The sequence below is a fragment of the Periplaneta americana genome, unplaced genomic scaffold, assembly GCF_040183065.1.
Source record: "Periplaneta americana isolate PAMFEO1 unplaced genomic scaffold, P.americana_PAMFEO1_priV1 scaffold_23, whole genome shotgun sequence".
NCBI lineage: Eukaryota > Metazoa > Arthropoda > Insecta > Blattodea > Blattidae > Periplaneta > Periplaneta americana.
This window is the reverse complement of record NW_027185504.1, coordinates 2,070,967-2,083,668: the sequence shown is the minus strand read 5'-3', so window position 1 is coordinate 2,083,668 and position 12,702 is coordinate 2,070,967. Positions and strand designations below refer to the sequence as shown.

Here is a 12,702-nt window from a genome sequence, read left to right as displayed (position 1 = left end):
TTTGATTTTTGGAATACTGTATAGGCGTAATACCATCCGCAGGTTGCACACCACAAGTATCGCAACGCTTGCTCGTTTCTTGGAGCTACAGGAAAGACGTGGAAATAGCGAGAATATGATGCGCGCGCAAGTCCTTCCTCCTTGGTCCGTCCTAGGCGCACATGCTTCTGTTATGTGTTGTTTGAAGCTCTGATCCGAGAGCTACACCAACGACTATTTAACGTTGCACAGAGCAGTATTGACAGCGGGAATGTGCTGTGCAATGTAATTGTATGAGCGGAGTGCATGTGTTAGCTGCTGCATGTATTATTAATTCTTAAACATTAATTTGAAGTATTGCAAAGAGTTCGGAATTGTGTGTTATTGAAACCTTATTATTAAATCCATTTTCCCGAAGGACTATTCAAGAGAAGACAGACATTATAGAGAATATGTGCGCTCGTTCAGTGCAGCTCAATACAACAATGTGCATTGGTTGGCAGGGTCGAAAAAAAACTAAAGAAACTGTTTTGTTGGCCATGTTTGTTATATCATATTGAACTTCTACATCTCATAAGCGAATATGATCCATGACTCATAATGATTTCATAATTATAAAATAAATTACACTGGACAACAAATTTTGACTTTTTGTTTGCGACATGAATGAAACCTCACTTTTCTAAAGGATCACACTATGCTGAACACGAATATGACAACAAAAATGCTAGGTTGGCTCTGGTTTCAGATTAATATTAAGAAAAATTCGATAGTCATTTTTTCTATGAAAATCTGTCTGATGTCTTGTAAAACATCGCTTACCTTTTCTAAATGTGCTTCTCTTTGCTTCCCTCTTGTAGAAGAGTTGAGGAGCATCCCTGATGACTGTCCAGCAGTAGTCAGCAAGCATTCTTGCACTCCACTTTCCCTGGTAACGTTTTTCCATTAATGATATTTGTTGGTGGAAACTTCCCCCATGCTCATCGCTTACTTCCCCACAACTTTCAGATGGGAGTGTAAAAAGTGTAATTTAAGGGACATGTTGCATCCCATTTTGTGATAAGAAGACAGCAAATTCGTAACAAGGTCCTCATAGTTTTCAGCTCGTTTGTTTCCCAAAAAATTATTTACGACTTCTCAACATCATTTAAAAGGTATTCAAATATCTCATGTTGGTGAAGTTGACGAACCTGTGGGCCAACAAAAACTCCTTCCTTTAACTTGGCCTCACTCATTTTAGTAAATTTTGAAACTAGGTATTTGAATGCCGGTCCATTTCGGTCCAACTTTTTAGCAAAGTTTTTGATGAGACCAAGTTTTATATGTAGTGGAGGAATTAAAATGTTCTCAGATTCCACCAGAGGTTCATGTTTAATATTCATTTTTCCAGTTTCCATAGCTTGACGTAAAGGCCATTCCTTTTTAATGAAATGAGAAGCTCTATCTCTACTATTCCATTCGCATATGAAACAACAGTGTTTAGTGTAGCCTAGTTGGAGTCCATTTAATATTGCAATTACTTTGAAGTCTGCACATATTTTCCAGTGATAAGTGTTATAATGAATTGATTCAAGAAGGAGTTTCAGGCTGTCATATGATTCCTTCATATGCACTGAATAACCAATAGTAATTGACGGCAACTGATTGCCATTATGGAGTATTGCCAGCTTTGAGACTTAATTTTGAGGCATCTATAAACAACCGCCACTGATCAGAAATGTGATTAATGTTCAGAGCACTCAATAAGCCACTAACATCACTACAAAACACTAAATCGCCTTCCACAGAAAAATATTTCTCAAGATGTTTCTGACGGTCACGAAAAAATGTCACTTTCACATTTTCGGCAAGATAGTTCCATTGTTGGAATCTGGAGGCTAACAGCTCTGCCTTGGCTTTAGAAAGTTCCAGGTCTCTCACTAAATCGTTTAGTTCATTTTGGCTAATTTTGTGATGTTCAGATTTAACATCAGGTGCAAAGTCAGGATCTGTAGATGTGGATGGTTCTGGATCACAAGGCTCTTCTTCCGAATCTATGGAATATGATTTAGGGGGTGTAGGAACAGGTAGCTCATCACTATGGGGTACAGGACGAATAGCAGAATGTATGTTGGGATATACAATGGTCTTCTTTTTATAATTCGTCATTCCTCGGAGTGGTGGTACCATACAAAATAGACAGTTGTCAGTGTGATTTCTTGGCTCCAACCAAATAACTGGAATGGCAAAAGGCATCGAAGGTTGCCTGTGATTCAACCAATCCAGAAGATTCGTGTAGCAAGTCTTACAGCAGATATGTGGAGCCCAACTCTTATTTTGGTCTCCTAATTTGCAGAATTCACCGAAATAAAGATTGTAAGCTGTTTTTATAACAGGAGTGATATTTCTCCGATGCACAGCAAACACCACTTCGCCGCAAATGTAACAAAAACTGTTAGAATCATTTATGCACTTACGTGGCATTGTTAACAACAATTTATTTTATCACTATTAATTATTTACTATTTACTATTGTAAATTAATTTTACACTATGTCACAAATTTCTTTGTAGCGTTTTAAGACGAAGTTTTTACTTGAGTTTTATCTGTCACTAAATCACATCTGCACTCCGAAACACTTCTCAGGCACTGAGGAGATCTACTGTAAATGAATTCTTGTTTTGTATGTTTATCTTAGTCCCTTCCTCACAATAACAAACCTAAGATAAACCCAGCTCGTCCTTCTAAGTGAGTTTATTCATCCCCTATATTCCTCTATATTCTTATCTAGTTACAACTTCCTGTCATAAGTATATGCCATACTATAAAAATACGAAGCAACTGGCAACTTTCAGTAACAGTTTCGTCATAAGGGATGCCAAATTAATAAAAAATTGTACATACCACTCATGTCGCAATTTTGCTGTTGACCAGTGAATTATTTATGTCGGTCTGATTATTTTTATTAATTATGAATTATTATATCCTTCGATCTTCCTCTATGAATAAAAGAGCAAGCCTAACTTTCGTGACTAGCATTCGCCCCTGCAGGGGACTGTATTTGAAGTGTGTAATGTCAAAAAAACCTAAATAAATGTAGTGTTGCCATTACTTTTCGAATCCCCTGGCTTGTTTTGTATGTCAAATTACCTTACCAGTTCCGCATGCTGAGGTCTCTTGTACATTCTGTGAAGTCTGTACTTACGGTTTCCTTGATAGCGTCTTTGTTATGAAAACGACTTTGATAGGCAATACTTCTCTCATGGTTATTGGTTTATATATCATTGACTTTTTTTCAATTGAGGATCTCGAAGTAGTATGTTCGAGAGAATCGTTACACAACAATATTATGAATTCATATGTTCCCATTTTCTAGCAGAGTGCTCTCCAATGCGACATGTTATCTGTTACCAAGAGTTTAAATGTAGTACCAGCGAGTCTGGGCAAAGAAATTCGCCTTTATTCATGCGCTATAATTATACTCTCCATCTTGCCTATAAATCCACTAAACTCAGGCGTAATCAAATCCATATAGTTTGGAGCCAATGGTACGGTAACTAGTAAACCACTGATTACATATTTCTCTTGATTATGTTTTTAAATCCGCGTTTTTTTTTTCGGAGGCCTTGATCTCAATTTTTTTATTCTAGTGTATGAGAATATGGTAAGTTCTGTCATTTCAATTTTGTAACAATAAGAAGTTTTCATAATCTTGGTATAGCAATAATTAAATTAATTGTAATTATAGTGAATGTAATGTATGAACTATGATCAATTCAATAGTCTATAATTAATTAGATCACTGTAGATAATCAATTGGTAATTGATTGATGCACCCTTGATGCAACTGGCAAACTACCTATTAAAAACAGTAAAATCGATGTTTACACAAAGTAAAACTCATACCGTACTTGATATCAGTATAGAGCAAAAACAAAATAATCTGTAAAAAATTAAGGTGCGCAAAGTATGCAGGGACCCAAATTATGCGAGCAGATATAACTTCCTGCTGATGTAATTTTGAAACGTAGACCATGTTTAATAAATTATTTAAATGTTTATATTGCACGAACAGTAATTTTAAGTCATAAAATACAGAAGTAAAAAAAATAAATAGTTTGTATACGAGTTTTTAAGATGTTATTGTTTAGTCAACTGCTCAAAGACAGGTTTGAACCTCACAAGTGACACCAATAAAACATCACTCATGAGAGAACTTACCATATTCTCATACACTAGAATAAAAAAATTGAGATCAAGGCCTCCGAAAAAAAAAAACGCGGGTTTAAAAACATAATCACGAGAATATGAAATTCATATAAGAGAAATATGTAATCGGTTACTGTACCATTGGCTCCAAACTATAAGGATTTGATTGAATGCTTAAGCCATAAGACGGAATAAATAATCAATCATATGTTGATATATGTTATTAACAAGAGGCTTAGCTGACTATTCCCAACATGAATTGTAAATCACTCATGAGGTAACTAAGCCAGGAGATAATGGGGTAGGGTGGTCAGTTCCTTTTCCCTTCCATTGCATACATCACTGACTAGATACATATTACACTAATCAGACTTCAGATTCATATAAATAAATTGTTCTTTCTCTGACACATATCGTCACGTGAGATGTACTGCCTGATAATAGAAGTACATACCAGATAGGACCTAAATCAGAGGGTGTTTTTTAAGATATTAGAAACAAATTGCTTCATATATGAGTAATTAGATTTCCCCCATTAAAGATTATCTTTGTACTTTCGTTTCATGATAGGCATGGGCAGTTAAGAGACCTCGATCATGGAAAGCTGGAGGAACCCCATTTACTGACCCGAAAACAATGTCAGAAGCAGAGGTCATAATTCGAGATGGTGAGCTTTTATGTGGGGTTCTGGACAAAGCTCATTATGGTGCCACTCCGTACAGTTTGATTCACTGCATGTTCGAGGTAAGCCGAATTATCAGAATGTGTAAGTCTTACAACATTTCTCCAACTCCAATCTGAGGCTAAAATGAGTAAACTTGTGCTGTGAAGGACTGAACACTTGTCTGATATTTTATTAATAGGGCTGAATGTTGTTTCTCATTTCGATTTCAGGAACTGGATACAACATTATTTGAAGTCTGTTGTATTACAGATTGAGTGTCCACTGTTTTATACACTGACTGGCAAAAAAAGTGGATCACTTTGTAAAAACCGATTCATCGTCAGTAAACCACCAATTTAGAGAGAGCATTATTAAATTGAATATGTTTTATGAGTAAGAAAAGATGCATTCAACATTTTTGGAAATGAATGTGATGATAAGATGTCTCGGTATGAGCCACTTTCTACCAGACTGGTGCTTCATGGTTTTACAACACAGACCAGCAATAAAACATTGGTGCAGTAACCCCTATTGATGAATTATCATTGTGTGTCAGGCACATTTTCTGTCATAAGTCAATATTTTTCTTTAGTTACTGTTTCGAATTTGATAAGTTAAGATGCCTCTTATTCGAAAAGATTTTGCTGGATCTGTTGCTTTGGTTGTGGGTAGATGAATCATTCGTTTTGAAGCTAATGCCATCGGTGTGTCTTTCAACGTGCCCTGTGGCGATTCTGTGAACTGGGCACTGAGGCTGGAATCAGGCTGTAGTAGGTTTACGTCCACCAGGGATAACAGTTACTGATTCTCTGTGTCTTGCGACATCTCCGCACGACTGTGGTCTAGGCCAGAAATCATCGTCATTGTGATTGAGAATAATGTTAGACAAAGACTCCGGGAAGCCAATTTGACCTCAAGAAGAGCTATGTCAGAAATTTATTTTTTCAGTCGTTGACTTTACTACTTTATATATTTTGTTAGGTGTTAACCTTTACATAATAAGTTGTGTGATGTATGAACGTTTTCGCTGAGCATGTCAACATCATCAAATACAATCTGTCATTTTACAATATCAATACTCTCAGTGTTATCTACACAATCTACACATACAATACATGTTTACTATCATATGGGGATAAAACCTATTAAAAATTATATGAATTAGTTTTATAATGAATAATTTCAAGAGAAAAATTGTTCCGGGGCCGGGTATCGATCCCGGGACCTCTGGTTGAACTTAGAAGCGCTCTGCCAACTGAGCTACCCGGGAACTCCACCCGACATCGTCTCAACTTTTCCCTTTATATCCACACAACTCGCGTGGGCTGACAAAATGCCAGAGACCCACATCGAGTGCACACAAACTCTGTGTGACTTGGAATTGTGGTTTTCTGTTAACGTACACAGTGACGTATATATTATGCAGGGAGCTTATCTGAAAGTTTGATTTGCATAGTTTTATAATGTTCAATTGTGGATACCCCAAATGTCAACATTTAAAATATACTTATACTATCATGGATATTTTTTTTTTTTTTGCAAGTCATCACATGTGAACAATATTATGAACGATGTAATGATATGAGACTAAAAGTGAGATTAAAATATAAAAATGAGCTAACTCTATTCAGTGCTTTACTATGCTGCTCAAGAAGAGCAGCAATTTCTCCACAGCCCCCTCCAACACCAGGCAGCATGATTACTGTTTACTGGAACTAGACTATGAACCAGTGGTCAATGATTCTGTTCATGAATGAATCGCGATTTTGCTTCTGGTCAGCTGATGATAAAGAGAGAATATGGAGGAAGTGTGGGAAGTGATATTCACCTTGCAACTTCCCCGAAAGAACGACGCTTGTATGTGGCTCAATCATGGTATGGGGCAATATCAGTTTGAGGCCCAAGTAGAGCTTGTTTTCATCGTTGGAGGCACTCTGAATGCTCATGGATGTGTTAATAGACCATGTAATCCCCTTTGTTCTCTTCGCTGGCGAAAATTTCGTTCTTATGCATGACAGTGTCCACTCCCATGCTCCTCACTATGTGACATCAGGATACCAACTCTGGACTGGTCAGCACGCAATCAAGACTTAGATCCTATTGAACACTTGTGGGATAAGCTCGACCAAAGTGTCCGACGTTGCAGCTTCCACACCCTGAACGAAACGTAGGCAGCATTGTTGGAGAAGTGGGCTTTCAACCATCAGGAAATGTGGTCAGCATCGCATTATGAATGGAGAACGTCATCACCACTAGAGCTTGTAACACACAAGGTGCACGCACAGTGACATAACCATATGTTATAATGTGAGCCATTGCCTCTAACTTAATGAAATGCATTATTTGAAATTTTGCATAAATTACAACACTTTCGAACTTAAAAATAAATAACAAAAACATTTTGATGATGGAATTGAAGTGCACAGGATACATATTTACTTCAATTTACAATATGCCTTTTTCAGGATGCAGTAAAAATAAAGCATAAGCTATAAAATTGTAGTTCTTAAAAAAATTAAGTGATCCACTTTTTTGGCCAGTCAGTGTAGATAGAATTGTGCTGTGTTATTTTGAATTATGAACCTTGCTCCGATTTTTCATATCATTGGCAGAATGATGTTTTCATATGCTAGGAATATTACTTTTTTTTTTCTCGAAAGAGGGCCTGCAGACAAGCACCGCAGCCTTGGGCTTATTGTGCAACCTCCTTATGTTGGAATGATTGTTGAATCCATTAAGGATCGCTTTTCAAACGTGTGATTCACTGCATGGTTCATCATATCGATTCATCCACAGCATCCAGTCCTGACTGGAGACTGATCCTCCGCCTTCCTGTGATGTTATCCTGCGGTCTCCTCAGATCGATGGCGTCTGTTTCGCAATTCATGTGCTTGAATCTGCTGCATCCTTAACCAGAGGAACATGTAGCAGTCGATTCCACAACTTACCAAGGCGCCATCTATCCAGGGGTGCTACACTACCCCGGTTGCCCACAGTCCGCTTACAAGTCCCTGTAGCTTCACTGGATATGTGCAGCTCCCGCAGACAGATGCCTCCTATAGGCAGATCCTGGAATCACATCCGCCATGTCCTCCTTGTCGACCTGTAAACTATTAAGATGATTAGTGAAATTATACTAATGAAGGCGAAATGAGTCCGAGGTTCAACGTCGAAAGTTACCCAGCAGTTGGGCTTCGAGTGATTGAGGAAAAACCTCGGAAAAAAATCCGAACCAGGTAACTTGTCCCAACCAGAATTTGAACCCAGGCCCGCTCGTTTCATGGCCAAGAAGGCTAACTGTTACTCCACAGGAATATTATTTATGTATTTTTTTCTTGTCTGAGTAAGTGCAGTACCCAGTCTACAATACAGCGCTATACTGGAGAATTACCACGGTCGCTTTGAACCGTGCCGTTACGTTTACCACCAAATTTAAGTAAATACACAATGTCACCAACATAAGAACATGACGTTGGTGTGTGGCTTAGTTGGCGGGAGAAAATTTTTTTCTCTCTCTCTCTGCCTCCTTCGTTCTGAACATTACTGAGAGATAGCACCAGTGTTAGCTACAAAGTGTGTTTGCGCAAATATATTGCAAGTAGATTACGTGACTTATTACGTGTCTTAGATGAGAGTCTCGAGACAAAACAGTTTTGTGCTATATTTCTTTTTTTCTCTCTCTCTGTCTACCTCCTTTGTTCTGAACATTATTGAGAGATAGCACCACTGTTAGCGATAATGTGTATTTGCGTAAATATTGCGAGTAAATTATGACGAGTGTCTTAGATGAGAGGCTCGGGACAAACAGTTTTTCTGCAGCGCATGCGCGGACCTCTCATGCAGTGGGAGCGTGATCCTTACTTGAATTTATTTTTACGTGTACATTGCAGATTAAATGATTGAGATCCCTTCTTGCTCCGGTTACAGACCTTGCATTTACGAAGGTTAGGTTAGGTTAGCTTTGGTTAGCTTAGCTTTGGTTAGGTTAGCTTAGCTTTGGTTAGGTTAGCTTAGCTTAGGTTAGGTTAGCTTTGGTTAGGTTAGGTTAGCTTTGGTTAGGTTAGGTTAGCTTAGCTTATCTTAGGTTAAGTTAGCTTTGGTTAGGTTAGGTTAGGCTAGCTTTGCTTGATTTCATTCGTCCATGTAGTAGTTAAAATTATATAATATGACAGATTTTGATTCGTAATATTGATAAAAAATAATAGGCCTATAACGAAAGCGGTGGATAATTTCATACGCCGTCATAATTACATACTTTACGCTATGGCTAACATTAACCGGAAATTTACTTTCCGTCATTTTAATGGTATTCCGTGAAACACACCTTTTTTCCTGTTAATTTCCTTGTGATAACCTAGTTTTTGATCTTGTTACATCTTCATTTTCCTTTAATGAATTAAAAAAACCGCCATTGTACTACATAAAACCTTGAACTTGACTAATGGAGTGAATTGTTTAAGAATATCGTCGCGAATTTGACTACCACCATTTCGATTATATTTTGTTTGATACGGCTCGGTACGGCCCGGTGACTAGTGGCCAGCGAGTAGCGTCGACTATCGATATTGGTCTGCCATGGGTATTATTCAGTTGTTCCCAACACAGTATTTGTACAGCATTGAAAATTGTTTTTGGCATTGGCCTCCACTGTTCATGCATAGAAAAGAGTCTGTAAAGTTGATTCAATATAAAAGGTATAAATTACCTGTGCATTTACCAGCAAGTGGAGTAATAACCACGCGAATGTTGTCTTCCAGCCACTAGTCTGAATTTTACATGTAAATATGGCTGAAAAGTGTTTCAAGTTTGAAGTTACCAGATTTAGCAAGCAGAATGATAAAATCAGAGTGACAATTAGTGGCGAATTTACAATTCTGTTACCTGTAGGAACCCAAAAATATCCTGCCCCCATTTTCCTTAATATTTGCCCCTTCACTTTCACCCTCATTAAAAGTTGAAATAAAAAAATTCTGCACTGTGTTGGCAGGGTTGTGCCAGCACACAGAATATGTCGCCCATTATTTGGAAAGAAATTACAATTGAGGCATCAGAAGCAAAGGGGTATAAGTGCACTTACGTTATTTTCTAGAAATGTGATTAAAAGTTACTAAGCTTTAGTAAATTCTGTGAAGTTTTAATTTTAAATGTTAATGTGCAATGTGGATAAAAGACATCCCTTTACCACCGAAATTTTAAATGCTTTAGTTTACCCTGGAGGCACGTAAATAATTTTTTTTTAAATGTCACTTTGCTTCTATCCACCTCAGTTGTGTTGGTTTGAATGTTTTATTTTCGTGTCGGTTTTCTAATGGAAGATACGATAACAGAAGTAATGAATGTAAAGCAGCAACGTATTTTCGCTTCACTCTCCCTTTTGTATGTTGTGCAATACTAAAAGAAGATTCTATACCTCAAAAATATTGGAGTGCAAGAGGACTAAGGGCTTCATTGCCAAACATCTAGGCATTTGAACAACAATATATTTTCACTTCATATAAGGAAACATTCTGAAAGTAGTCCCAGTTCACAACAAATTTTCCACTGTAGTTCCCTCAAAGTGTATCGCACATGTCTATTATCACTTTAATATTGCAGAACTCGCAGTTACAAATCAAACCAGCGGTTGCACACATCTGTAGCTGCCCTCAGTGTTGAGATAGACTGTGTGGCACTGTTAATTTTACACACAACTTTTGTGCTCTCATGCTCGTAACAAGGGAAGATGGCAACATTGGTTGTGATCACACAAGTTACATTGCTGCGTGGCCTAACTACTAATAACATTAGCATTTGGCTGTGGCAGATAGTCTTGTTAGAGGAAGCATTTTAAATTCTGTCATTTTTTGTTTCGCCACGGATACTGGAACAGGTTCCCATACCCATTGCGGGGAAAGACATATTCTGTGTCAAACCCTATGAATTCTTTTGCCTTGCCTTCTGCTGAGCAAACTGATCAACGAATTTGGACAAGCTCATTTTCTCCAAAATGTTGTCCTCTATGGAGATGATAGCTAGTGAGTTGAGGTAGTTCTGAGTTATGTTTGTGCGCAAATCATTTTTTTATCTTCTCAGTCATGAGGAGGTGTGCTCTGCTGAGCACTGGGATGCTGCAGTGCACGTGGCGCAGTGGAGAGCTGAAAAATGTAAACATGCCGCAGTCTGATCTCTCCCACATGGGAAGGTAAAGAGCATGTGACCTGGTGTGAGTGTTCAACTATCCACTGTCCCAAGTGTACAAGAGAATAGCTGAAGAGAAATCTGCTGTAGTCAGTGTTGCCACTATCATTTATAAACACAATTATCTGCAAATTACAGTTATCTTAAAATTATCTGAAAATTCCCACATCTACATTTTATTTTTGTAGATAATTGAATAACTACACGCTGTTCATATAGTGCTACAAATGAATAATAGGTGTTATTTGCACTGAAAATTGTCGAAAAACACGTTTCCATAGTCGACTATTGGAAAGTCTTCTTGTAGTCTAGATATCACGTTAATTCAACATATATTAAGAAACGAATAATAGTGGCCTTCCAACTTAAGACGTAGATTTGTTATTTAAAAATTTGCTGCCCCTGAAAATTTTTCACCATAGCAGCTGCTCTCTATCTATACACAAATTTATAATATCATCACAGGTTAGTGACTTTTATGGGCAAGACATTTTATGTTGAAAAGAAGTAAGTACGTGTGTGTTTGCAACAAATTTCAAGATGATCAAATGAAACTGAATGATGGTCCAGAGCAACAGAGGGGCAGGCCAGGACAAGTGTGCTATTGTCGAAGGTTTGCTAAGGGACGTTTGAAGAATTGAAGTCCGTGAAATTGAAGCGACGATGAACATTCCAAAGAGCATTCTTCATGAAATAATCTCAGGCTTAAATTTATGTGAAGTATCCGTGTGCTGGGTTCTGAAATTGCTGACTGTGGAACACAAAAGCAAAAGAAAGGTTGCATCACTACAAAATCTCTACCATTATTACTGAGAGGAAGAAAACCCTTTTTTGGAAAGCAGCGTTATGGGAGATGAAACATGGGTTTAGAGTTCGCTTCAGTGATGTAAGAAATTCGAAGTTCAGTCATCTGAAAAAAAAAAAAAAGTTGTTGTTGTTTTCTAATGCCAGGCGTTTGACAATAAAGTCATTTGACCTCTCGCACTCCAATATTTTTCAAAGATATTATCATGACCAGCCACTGAAGCACAGATTTCGAGGTGTTCCGAATCCATTTCTTGGTTTGAGTTGCACAATGGGCAGTTAGGGGACTGATATATTCCAATTCTATGCAGGTGTTTGGCCAAACAGTCATGGCCTGCTAACAATCTAAATGCAGCTACAGACGATTTGCGTGGTAAATCGGGAATTAACTGTGGATTTTGATGAAGAGAGTTCCATTTTTTCCCTTGGGATTGAGTTATCAAATTTTGTTTGTTGAAGTCTAAGTATGTAGATTTAATAAATCTCTTCACAGAGTAATACGTAGATTTAGTAACAGGTCTGTAAGTAGCAGTGCTGCCCTTCTTTGCTAAAGCATCCGCATTCTCGTTTCCCAGGATTCCACAATGGGATGGTATCCATTGGAATACAATTCTTTTATTGAGTGATAATAATTGAGAGAGCATTTTAGTTATTTCTGCTGTTTGAGATGAAGGTGTGTGTTTAGAGACGATTGATAGAATAGCTGCTTTGGAGTCTGACAATATAACTGCATTCCTAAATTTATTGATGTGGCATAGAAGATTCCTGAGACTTTCACTTATTGCAATGATTTCTCCATCAAAACTTGTTGTTCCATATCCAAGAGATCTATAAAGTGAGAAGAGACAGCACGTAACACCTGCACCTGCACCTTGTTCTCTGGAGATCAA

The 12,702-nt window shown here is 37.7% G+C and overlaps 1 pseudogene; it reads left to right on the top strand.

Moving 5' to 3' along the window:
* LOC138693834 (DNA-directed RNA polymerase I subunit RPA1-like) overlaps positions 1-12,702 on the top strand; it is a 156,673-nt pseudogene that overhangs the window by 65,682 nt on the left and 78,289 nt on the right.